This window comes from Hoplias malabaricus, unplaced genomic scaffold (assembly GCF_029633855.1).
Source record: "Hoplias malabaricus isolate fHopMal1 unplaced genomic scaffold, fHopMal1.hap1 scaffold_60, whole genome shotgun sequence".
NCBI lineage: Eukaryota > Metazoa > Chordata > Actinopteri > Characiformes > Erythrinidae > Hoplias > Hoplias malabaricus.
This window is the reverse complement of record NW_027101071.1, coordinates 18,644-30,144: the sequence shown is the minus strand read 5'-3', so window position 1 is coordinate 30,144 and position 11,501 is coordinate 18,644. Positions and strand designations below refer to the sequence as shown.

Sequence of the window (11,501 nt, the reverse complement as noted above, 5' to 3'; positions counted from 1 at the left end):
ATGGAAGTCTCGACTTAGGTTTTGGAAACCTCCAGAGGGGGGGCTGCACTTACCACCACCCTAAGCCCAGAGGGCGTCACTCCTCGGGCATGAAATACGCTATACCGGGGTCCATGGAAGTCCTTTTAGACCTCCAGAGAGGGGGGGCCGGGCTTACCACCACCCTTAGCCCAGAGGGCACCACTCCTCGGGCTTGAAATTCGCATCACCGGGGTCCATGGAAGTCTCGACTTAGGTTTTGGAAACCTCCAGAGGGGGGGCTGCACTTACCACCACCCTTAGCCCAGAGGTTCATCACTCCTCGGGCATGAAATTCGGATAACCGGGGTCCATGGAAGTCAGTTTAGACCTCCAGAGAGTGGGGCCGGGCTTACCACCACCCTAAGCCCAGAGGGCGTCACTCCTCGGGCATGAAATTCGGATAACCGGGGTCCATGGAAGTCAGTTTAGACCTCCAGAGAGTGGGGCCGGGCTTACCACCACCCTAAGCCCAGAGGGCGTCACTCCTCGGGCATGAAATACGCTACACCGGGGTCCATGGAAGTGATTTTAGACCTCCAGAGAGGGGGGGCCGGGCTTACCACCACCCTTAGCCCAGAGGGCGTCACTCCTCGGGCATGAAATTCGGATAACCGGGGTCCATGGAAGTCAGTTTAGACCTCCAGAGAGTGGGGCCGGGCTTACCACCACCCTAAGCCCAGAGGGCGTCACTCCTCGGGCATGAAATTCGGATAACCGGGGTCCATGGAAGTCTCGACTTAGGTTTTGGAGACCTCCAGAGGGGGGGCCGGGCATACCACCACCCTTAGCCCAGAGGGCGTCACTCCTCGGGCATGAAATACGCTATACCGGGGTCCATGGAAGTCAGTTTTGACCTCCAGAGAGGGGGGGCCTGGCTTACCACCACCCTAGCCGAGAGGGCGTCACTCCTCGGGCATGAAATTCGCTTCACCGGGGTCCATGGAAGTCATTTTAGACCTCCAGAGAGGGGGGGCTGCACTTACCACCACCCTAGCCGAGAGGGCGTCACTCCTCGGGCATGAAATTCGGATCACCGGGGTCCATGGAAGTCAGTTTAGACCTCCAGAGAGTGGGGCTGGTCTTACCACCACCCTAAGCCCAGAGGGCGTCACTCTTCGGGCATGAAATTCGGATAACCGGGGTCCATGGAAGTCTCGACTTAGGTTTTGGAGACATCCAGAGGGGGGGCCGGGCTTACCACCACCCTTAGCCCAGAGGGCGTCACTCCTCGGGCATGAAATACGCTTAACCGGGGTCCATGGAAGTCAATCTAGACCTCCAGAGAGGGGGGGCCGGTCTTACCACCACCCTAAGCCCAGAGGGCGTCACTCCTCGGGCATGAAATTCGGATAACCGGGGTCCATGGAAGTCTCGACTTAGGTTTTGGAGACCTCCAGAGGGGGGGCCGGGCATACCACCACCCTTAGCCCAGAGGTGAGTCACTCCTCGGGCATCAAATTCGCATCACCGGGGTCCATGGAAGTCAGTTTAGACCTCCAGAGGGGGGGCTGAGCATACCACCACCCTTAGCCCAGAGGTGTGCTCCTCATCGGGCATGAAATACGCTTCACCGGGGTCCATGGAAGTCATTCGAGACCTCCAGAGGGGGGGCTGGGCATACCACCACCCTTAGCCCAGAGGTGAGTCACTCCTCGGGCATCAAATTCGCATCACCGGGGTCCATGGAAGTCAGTTTAGACCTCCAGAGGGGGGGCTGAGCATACCACCACCCTTAGCCCAGAGGTGTGCTCCTCATCGGGCATGAAATACGCTTCACCGGGGTCCATGGAAGTCATTCGAGACCTCCAGAGGGGGGGCCGGGCATACCACCACCCTTAGCCCAGAGGTGAGTCACTCCTCGGGCATCAAATTCGCATCACCGGGGTCCATGGAAGTCATTTAGACCTCCAGAGAGGGGGGCCGAACCTACCAGCAACCTTAGCCCAGAGGGCGTCACTCCTCGGGCTTCAAACTCCCATCATCGGGGTTCCATGGAAGTCTCGACTTAGGTTTTGAACCGTTCCGGGGTCACCTCCAGTGAGATAACGCGGAAATCTCACTATATTCATGCCCACAGGCGAACCAGAGCCTTGGGCTTGTCATAGTTACATACGGTGTACCCAAACTTTCGTCTTTTCTAAAGGAACCCTAATGTCCTGACGGCACCGCACTGGAAACCCCCATGCCCTCTGAATTTTTACCACTCCGAGGTGCTCCGTTTTGGGCTTGCTACCTAGGGCGAAGAGGGTCAGAAATTTTTCTAAGTCCTACTTTAAAACGTCCCACTGGGAGACCACTAGGGTTAGCACTTTGCCAAAAAATCACGGCTGAATGCAATTTTCACGCCTCGCACCCTTTGTTCGTTTAGATTTAACAAAAAAATCAACCGAACCCCCTTTTTAACAACGCTTTGCCGAATTTAGCTCACTTTTCCCGGCCTGGAATATCTCACGCTTGCCCCCCACGGTACTTACCTCCGGGGAAGACACCCCCGTCGCTGCCAACACCCATGCCCGGCCCAGGCTCACCCGACTCGGCCTCGCTCGCTCCATCGCCCGCTCCAAACCTCCGGGGAGAAGACCCCCATCGCCGCCAACGCCCATGCCCGGCCCAGGCTCACCCGACTCGGCCTCGCTAGCTCCATCGCCCGCTCCAAACCTCCGGGGCTGGACCTCCAGGAACCCAGCGCACCTCTCGAACCTATCCGGCCCACACTTAAGCACTCCTCCTCGGACTAAACCATCCAGCCCGCGCCGCTGGAACGAGCGCCCACTGGAAGACCTGAGCCTCAAACCCGCGCGCTTTACGGTTCTCTATCTCCCCGGGCTCGGAGCACTTTTCTCGGCCATGGGACCTCCAGGGGGGGCCCCTCTTAGCTCCGTCATCATTTCTCTAAGTCTCACTCCGCCCACTGGAAGACCTGAGCCCCAAACCCGCGCGCTTTACGGTTCTCTATCTCCCCGGGCTCGGAGCACTTTTCTCGGCCATGGGACCTCCAGGGGGGGCCCCTCTTAGCTCCGTCTTCATTTCTCTAAGTCTCACTCCGCCCACTGGAAGACCCGAGCCCCAAACCCGCGCGCTTTACGGTTCTCTATCTCCCCGGGCTCGGGGCACTTTTCTCGGCCACGGGACCTCCAGGGGAGGCCCCTCTTGGCTCCGTCAATATTCCTTTAAGTCTCATTCCGCCCACTGGAAGACCCGAGCCCCAAACCCGCGCGCTTTACGGTTCTCTATCTCCCCGGGCTCGGGGCACTTTTCTCGGCCATGGGACCTCCAGGGGGGGCCCTTCATGGCTCCGTCAATATTCCTTTAAGTCTCACTCCGCCCACTGGAAGACCCGAGCCCCAAACCCGCGCGCTTTACGGTTCTCTATCTCCCCGGGCTCGGGGCACTTTTCTCGGCCATGGGACCTCCAGGGGGGGCCCTTCATGGCTCCGTCAATATTCCTTTAAGTCTCACTCCGCCCACTGGAAGACCCGAGCCCCAAACCCGCGCGCTTTACGGTTCTCTATCTCCCCGGGCTCGGGGCACTTTTCTCGGCCATGGGACCTCCAGGGGGGGCCCTTCATGGCTCCGTCAATATTCCTTTAAGTCTCACTCCGCCCACTGGAAGACCCGAGCCCCAAACCCGCGCGCTTTACGGTTCTCTATCACCCCGGGCTCGGAGCACTTTTCTCGGCCATGGGACCTCCAGGGGGGGCCCTTCATGGCTCCGTCAATATTCCTTTAAGTCTCACTCCGCCCACTGGAAGACCCGAGCCCCAAACCCGCGCGCTTTACGGTTCTCTATCACCCCGGGCTCGGAGCACTTTTCTCGGCCATGGGACCTCCAGGGGGGGCCCTTCATGGCTCCGTCAATATTCCTTTAAGTCTCACTCCGCCCACTGGAAGACCCGAGCCCCAAACCCGCGCGCTTTACGGTTCTCTATCACCCCGGGCTCGGGGCACTTTTCTCGGCCATGGGACCTCCAGGGGAGGCCCCTCTTGGCTCCGTCAATATTCCTTTAAGTCTCATTCCGCCCACTGCCATACCCGAGGTCTTTAACCGCGGCGTTCACGGTTCTCTATCACCCCGGGCTCGGAGCACTTTTCTCGGCCATGGGACCTCCAGGGGGGGCCCCTCATGGCTCCGTCAACATTCCTCTAAGTCTCATTCCGCCCACTGCCATACCCGGGCTCGGAGCATGTACTTCGGCCATGGGACCACAAGAGGGCGCCCTTCTTAAGAAATTGCTGACATCCAGGACCATTCAAGGGAGCGACCTGCCTCCCTATGCCCGCCACCGGCTTCCTCTAACCGGTGTACGGACTCTCGGGGCCCGCGCCCCCAGAGAACCAGAGTTTCAGAAATTGCACTAAGTCCAGACATCCAGGACCATTCAAGGGAGCGACCTGCCTCCCTATGCCCGCCACCGGCTCCCTCTAACCGGTGTACGGACTCTCGGGGCCCGCGCCCCCAGAGAACCAGAGTTTCAGAAATTGCACTAAGTCCAGACATCCAGGACCATTCAAGGGAGCGACCTGCCTCCCTATGCCCGCCACCGGCTCCCTCTAACCGGTGTACGGACTCTCGGGGCCCGCGCCCCCAGAGAACCAGAGTTTCAGAAATTGCACTAAGTCCAGACATCCAGGACCATTCAAGGGAGCGACCTGCCTCCCTATGCCCGCCACCGGCTTCCTCTAACCGGTGTACGGACTCTCGGGGCCCGCGCCCCCAGAGAACCAGAGTTTCAGAAATTGCACTAAGTCCAGACATCCAGGACCATTCAAGGGAGCGACCTGCCTCCCTATGCCCGCCACCGGCTCCCTCTAACCGGTGTACGGACTCTCGGGGCCCGCGCCCCCAGAGAACCAGAGTTTCAGAAATTGCACTAAGTCCAGACATCCAGGACCATTCAAGGGAGCGACCTGCCTCCCTATGCCCGCCACCGGCTCCCTCTAACCGGTGTACGGACTCTCGGGGCCCGCGCCCCCAGAGAACCAGAGTTTCGGAAATTGCACTAAGTCCGATTTTCGCCCACTACGAGACCTAAAACTGTCATCCAGGATTTCACAGGGGAGTACCCACCTCCCCTATGCCCGCCACCGGCTCCCTCTAACCGGTGTACGGAGTCTCCGGGGCCCGCGCCCCAGAGAACCAGACCTGGACCGCTCCGGAGGGCCGGGGGTTTGCTTTCGCCTTCCCCCCGACAAATGTTTGAGTGGACGGGATGACTTTCAATGGATCGCGGTATATGCACCCGCTCTGCCACTTACGACACCCGCACTCCGAATCAGGTCGTTTACGAGTCATTTCACACCCGGATCAAGAGACATTTGCTTTGACGAGGGAGGTGGACCGAGGCGTTCATTAGCCCCGGTCCGGTTCCAGTGTCATGCGGCTCTCGTCACCGGCGGTGGGGAGGAAAGCACCTCCCACCCCGGCTATCCAAGACCAAGCTCACCGATGCTGGGCGCGGATGTATCGCTCCTTCTAGGCGGGATTCCGACTTAGAGGCGTTCAGTCGTAAGCCCTCGGATGATAGCCTTGCACCAGTAGCTGCACAGCCAAGCGCGAGTACCATGTATCCGAACCTGCGGTTCCTCTCGTACTGGGCTGGATTACTATCGGAGCAACGGTCAACATCAGTAGGGTAAAGCTAACCTGTCTCACGACGGTCTAAACCCAGCTCACGTTCCCTGTTAGTGGGTGAACAATCCAACGCTTTGCGAATTCTGCTTCGCAATGATAGGAAGAGCCGACATCGAAGAATCAAACGGCGACGTCGCTATGAACGCTTGGCCGCCACAAGCCAGTTATCCCTGTGGTAACTTTTCTGACACCTCCCGCTTAAAACCCAAAAAGCAGACGGAAGGATCGTTAGGCCCCGCTTTCACGGTCCGTATTCATACTGAAAATCAGGATCAAGCCGGCTTTTGCCCTTATGCTCTACGGGAGGTTTCTGTCCTTCCCTGAGCCCGCCTTAGGACACCTGCGTTACGCTTTGACAGGTGTACCGCCCCAGTCAAACTCCCCACCTGTCACTGTCCCCGGAGGGACTCGCCCCGGGCACGGAGGCCCGCAACATGAGTGTAACCGGACTCACTGCCAAGCGACCCACCCAGGGCTTAGCACCTTGGAACAAGGAACCCCCAGCAAGGAAAGGGTTCCCACCGACACCTTCACCGGGTTAGAGAGGTAACGGTAAGAGTAGTGGTATTTCACGGACAGCCCGCCTCGGGTGCTGGCCTTCGGCGGGCTTCCCACTTATTCTACACCTCCTATGCAGCCTCTCAATGACAGACTAGAGTCAAGCTCAACAGGGTCTTCTTTCCCCGCTGATTCTGCCAAGCCCGTTCCCTTGGCTGTGGTTTCGCTAGATAGTAGGTAGGGACAGTGGGAATCTCGTTAATCCATTCATGCAGGTCACTAATTAGATGACGAGGCATTTCGTTACCTTAAGAGGGTCATAGTTACCCCCGCCGTTTACCCGTGCTTGGGTGAATTTCTTCACTTTGACATTCAGAGCACTGGGCAGGAATCACATTGTGTCAAAACCGTCCGAGAGCCTTCACAATGCTGTGTTTTTATTAAACAGTCGGATTCCCCTGGTCCGCAGCAGTTCTAATTCGGCTGTTGGGTGCCGGTCGAGAGAACCACCTCGGAGCTGCCACCCCTCCGAGGCGAGACTCACACCCGATAGATCCACGAGGCCTCGGCTCGTCACGCCCGTCTCCAGTCACACTGCTCCGGTCCGGTCCTCCCAAGCCCCTACGGCCGGCGACGCATCCGCACACAACTCCAGAGTCTTCCCCCCCCCACGTCCGAACGGGAGTACGGAAGGCCGCGCTCGCGAGCCTGGCCGGGACCCGCCGATGGGCCTCGGAGCCCGGCCGACTTCGGGAAGGAAGGGCCGAAGGACGAGACGCACCGGAGGTTCGTCCCCTAAGGACGCACCCCCGCCGGAGTCCCATCCACGACCGCCTCCCCCCGGCACCGACCGAGTCCCCTAAGCACCACCGGGAGGGAACACCGGCTGCCTCGCGCGGCTGCGACCCACGCACTTTAACCGACAGACGCAGGAGTCAACCCGGGCGCCGTGCGCTTTTGCCCCGCATGACCCTCAGGGCAAGGGCGAACCAGAACCAGAACAGCCCTCGGCCTACGCTTCAGCTAAAGGGCCCGACCGAGCCCAGCCATTAGAGCCAATCCTTATCCCGAAGTTACGGATCTATTTTGCCGACTTCCCTTACCTACATTGTTCCAACACGCCAGAGGCTGTTCACCTTGGAGACCTGATGCGGATATGGGTACGGCCTGGGGGGAAATTCACTATACCTCCCCCGGATTTTCAAGGGCCGATGGGGAACGTCCCGGCTGCCTCACGGATGCATGCGGCGCCTTTCAGAGCGTTGAGCCCCTTTCTCGGGACAATCCCATTCCAGGGCGCTCCAGCTCTTTAGCAAGGAGAGTGAATCCTCCCCGGGGTTCCCACCGACGTCTCCGGGTTCGTTTGCGTTACCGCTATGAGAGCGCCTTCTCGGCACTCAATCTCCCCAATCCCAGGTTCGGGGATATTGGCCCGATCCCCTTTCGGTCAGCGGGGGGCAGACGAGACCATCGCCCCAGCGTTTCCGAACGGCGTTCGCCTATCCCTTAGGACCGACTAACCCACGGCCAAGCGCTGTCGGCGTGGAACCCTTCTCCACTTCGGCCTTCAAAGATCCCATCTGAATATTTGCTACTACCACCAAGATCTGCACCCGCGGCGGCTCGACCCAGGCTCACGCCAGAGGCTTCAGCGCCACCGCGGCGGCCCTCCTACTCGTCGCGGCATACGGTCCGTGTTTCAAATCAGGGATTGTGACACCTGCGACGGCCGGGTATGGGCCCGACGCTCCAGCGCCATCCATTTTCAGGGCCAGTTGATTCGGCAGGTGAGTTGTTACACACTCCTTAGCGGATTCCGACTTTCATGGCCACCGCCCCGCTGTCTATATCAACCGACACCTTTCCTGGGGTCTGATGAGCGTCGCGTCGGGCGCCTTAACCCGCGCGTTCGGTTCATCCCGCAGCACCAGTTCTGCTTACCAAAAGTGGCCCACTTGGCACCATCATTCGATGCCCGGCTCCAAGCCTGCGAGCCGGGCCTCTTACCCATTTAAAGTTTGAGGGTAGGACGAGGCCATTTCGGCCCCGCAGCCTATGATCATTGCTTTACCGGATAAAACTGAGTCTGGTGCCAGCTATCCTGAGGGAAACTTCGGAGGGAACCAGCTACTAGATGGTTCGTTAAGTCTTTCGCCCCTATACCCAGGTCGGACGACCGAATTGAACGTCAGGACCGCTACGGGCCTCCACGCAGGGTTTCCCCTGGCTTCGCCCTGCCCAGGCATAGATCACCATCTTTCGGGTACCACCGCGTATGCTCTTGCTCCACTCTCCACTCGGTGGAGAGCAGGCCGGTGGTGCGCTGTCAACCCAAACATTGACGGGGTGCATCAGATCCCACCTCAGCCGACGCGCGCCGGCCTTCACCTTCGTTGCGCCTCCGGGGTTCAAGCCCCTTTGACTCGCATACGCGTTAGACTCCTTGGTCCGTGTTTCAAGACGGGTCGGTCGGGGTCCGAACTTAGCCGCTGACCTTAGGCGTTTTGGCTGTGGGCCTGGATCACCCCCCGTATTGCCGTAGCGGGCCTAGCCCGGGGCTGAGGACAGCCCAACCGGCCCGCTTTCGTCCGAACGATCAGGGGGGGCCCCATCCCCATCCCGAAGGAGGGGAAAACGCGGAAAGGACATTACTCCGCGGCCCCGGCGTTATCGGCGAAGTCGGAGCGAGGGGCTGTAGCGGAACGCCCGTGTCCGGGGGCCACGTGGGGCTCCCTTCTCCGGACGGACCTACCTTCACCCTCGGGCCCTTCCAAGCCTAACCGGAGCCGGTCGCGACTCACCCACCACGCGGGGGGAAGTACACCTGACGGGCCGAGCCTTCGTACGCCCGAGAGGCCCGAAGTCGAGAGGCGAAGCTCAGGGCCGAGCAGGGAGTGGGGTCGCCCCCACTCTCGCCCGGATGAACTCGCCTCCGAGCCACGGAACCACACGAGCGCGGGCCGTCCGCCCGGCTGAATCCCCCGGGGGGGTCTTCTCGGTCCCCCGACCGTTTACCTCTCAACGGTTTCACGCTCTCTTGAACTCTCTCTTCAAAGTACTGCTTTCAACTTTCCCTCACGGTACTTTGTTCGCTATCGGTCTCGTGCCGGTATTTAGCCTTAGATGGAGTTTACCACCCACTTTGAGCTGCATTCACAAGCAACTCGACTCCGGGAAGCCCGATCTACCCGGCGGGATGCGGGACAATACCGGGCCTTCACCATCTGCGGAAGACACTTCCTTGCAAAACTTGGTCCCGCGTCCGCACCGAGACCAAACGGACTTCCGTACGCTACATTTCCCGGCCCACCCCGGTCAGGGGAAAGTGGGATTCAGCGCTGGGCTCTTCCCTCTTCGCTCGCCGCTACTAGGGGAATCCTTGTTAGTTTCTTTTCCTCCGCTTACTGATATGCTTAAGTTCAGCGGGTTGTCTCGTCTGATCTGAGGTCGCACTACGAGACTGTTTTGCGGGGCGCGGGGGGCGCGAACCCCCCGGCCGCTCGCCGTATTACGGTACCCACTCTCCGACGGCGGCGGAGAGCCCAGCGGGGAGAGACTATGACGGATTGGACCCGGACCTAATGGCTCTCCCTACGTCCGGAGCTCTCGCCACACGTCGGGTTTAAGGCCCGAGTCTGGGTTTAGGGAGACGAAGGGCCGTCCGAGGTGGAGGCCCTGCGAACTCCCAGCCGCGGTCTAGGAAGACCGATCGATGGGTAAACCGACCCTCAGACAGGCGTGGCCGCGGGATGGACCCCCGCGGCCGCCATGTGCGTTCGAAATATCGATGATCTGTGTTCTGCAATTCACATTATTTAACGCAGGTTACCGCGTTCTTCATCGATGCACGAGCCAAGTGATCCACCGCTAAGAGTTGTATGAGGTTTGTGCCCGGCCCGTTACAGGCCGGGCGAAGGAAGCCATTCGAACACGAGACAACGTTTGACAATATTTCAAGCCGGGTGCCTTCCCCCCCGTGGAGGGGGGAAGGTCATTGAACCTGGGCGTCACCACCGGACCGAGGAGTTACGGCCCGGGGGACGATCGCCCGAGTAGGTGCCCGAGACTTACGTGGTTTAGGAGACCGGGTCTAGGCCCCACCGTTCCCGGCGAGGCCCAGGGTTTGGTTCGCTGCGTTACGGGTCCCGGTCTAAGGCATTCAGGCGTGCGCTCAAAGCCAAGCTCTCCACCCCGGAGGGTATGAGCGAGGCCCGGTGGTACGCTCCCAAGTCCCCCGCTTAGGGGAAGGCGCTGGGTAGATCCCACCTAGTCAGGACCGGCGGGCACCGGCCGTCTCCTTCGGGTGTTTAAACGCATCCGGGGTTCGTGAGGCCCCTTCAACTCGCGCACCGGCCTTAGACTATTATACGGTCCGTCTCTGCGAAGCCAACATCGGGGTATTTGCATGCGCTCTTAAGCTCCGCTCCAACCCCGTGAGGGGAAAGAGTTTCGCCCGGCGGTACGCTCCCGTCCACCACCACCCCCTGTGCCGGGGGGATGGGTTCAGGGAGATCCCACCGAGGCCGGCGAGCACCGGCCAACGCCCTGGGGGTGAGTAAGCCCCTTTGACTCGCGCACGCACAATCAAGCCTTCAACGATCAATGGTTGGTTTAACGACCCGGCGGGCGGCTCCGGCGCCACTCTCCCCCCCGCGAACGAGGGGGGCGGACCGGGGTACCTATGCACCTAAGGCGGTCCTCGCATAACCCCGAGTTCCGAAGCCGGCTCGCTACGTCCACCCACCCGGAGGGGGAGAGACTCACGTCGGCCGACGACGAAAGGTACGAGGCTTCTGCGGTCCATACCTTGAAGGTACCCGCCGGGGGAGGTTTGGCCTCTCGAGTCCGACTCGACAACCGGCCGTGGCCAGGTCACCGTTAATGATCCTTCCGCAGGTTCCCCTACGGAAACCTTGTTACGACTTTTACTCCCTCTAGATGCCCAGGTTCGATCGACTTCCCACCTCAACGAGGCAACCCCCCGGTAAAGGGGCACCTCGGAGACGGTCCGAGGACCTCACCAGGCCATCCAATCGGTAGTAGCGACGGGCGGTGTGTACAAAGGGCAGGGACTTAATCGACGCGGGCTGGTGACCCGCGACTACTTGGAATTCCTCGTTCAAGGGGAAAAGTTACAATCCCCTATCCCCAGCGGGGAAGGCGTTCATAGGATTGCCCAGGCCTTTCGGCATAGGATGGATGCACATGCTGAACCAGCCAGTGTAACTCACGTGCGGCCCCGGGCGTCTAAGGGCATCACAGACCTGTTATGGCCCCGAATCTCATACGGCTTTGCCTTGCCCCGGATCGCTCTAAGAAGTTCGGCCACCGACCGACGAACCCCTCGGGC

The 11,501-nt window shown here is 60.2% G+C and overlaps 1 non-coding gene and 1 pseudogene across 1 annotated transcript; both read right to left on the bottom strand.

Moving 5' to 3' along the window:
• Positions 1 to 5,210: 5,210 nt before the first annotated feature.
• LOC136684492 (28S ribosomal RNA) lies at positions 5,211 to 9,601 on the bottom strand (annotated as a pseudogene).
• Positions 9,602 to 9,873: 272 nt separating this feature from the next.
• On the bottom strand, positions 9,874 to 10,027 carry LOC136684482 (5.8S ribosomal RNA). The gene has a single exon (XR_010799677.1). It is a non-coding gene; the product is annotated as a 5.8S ribosomal RNA (ribosomal RNA).
• Positions 10,028 to 11,501: the final 1,474 nt, after the last annotated feature.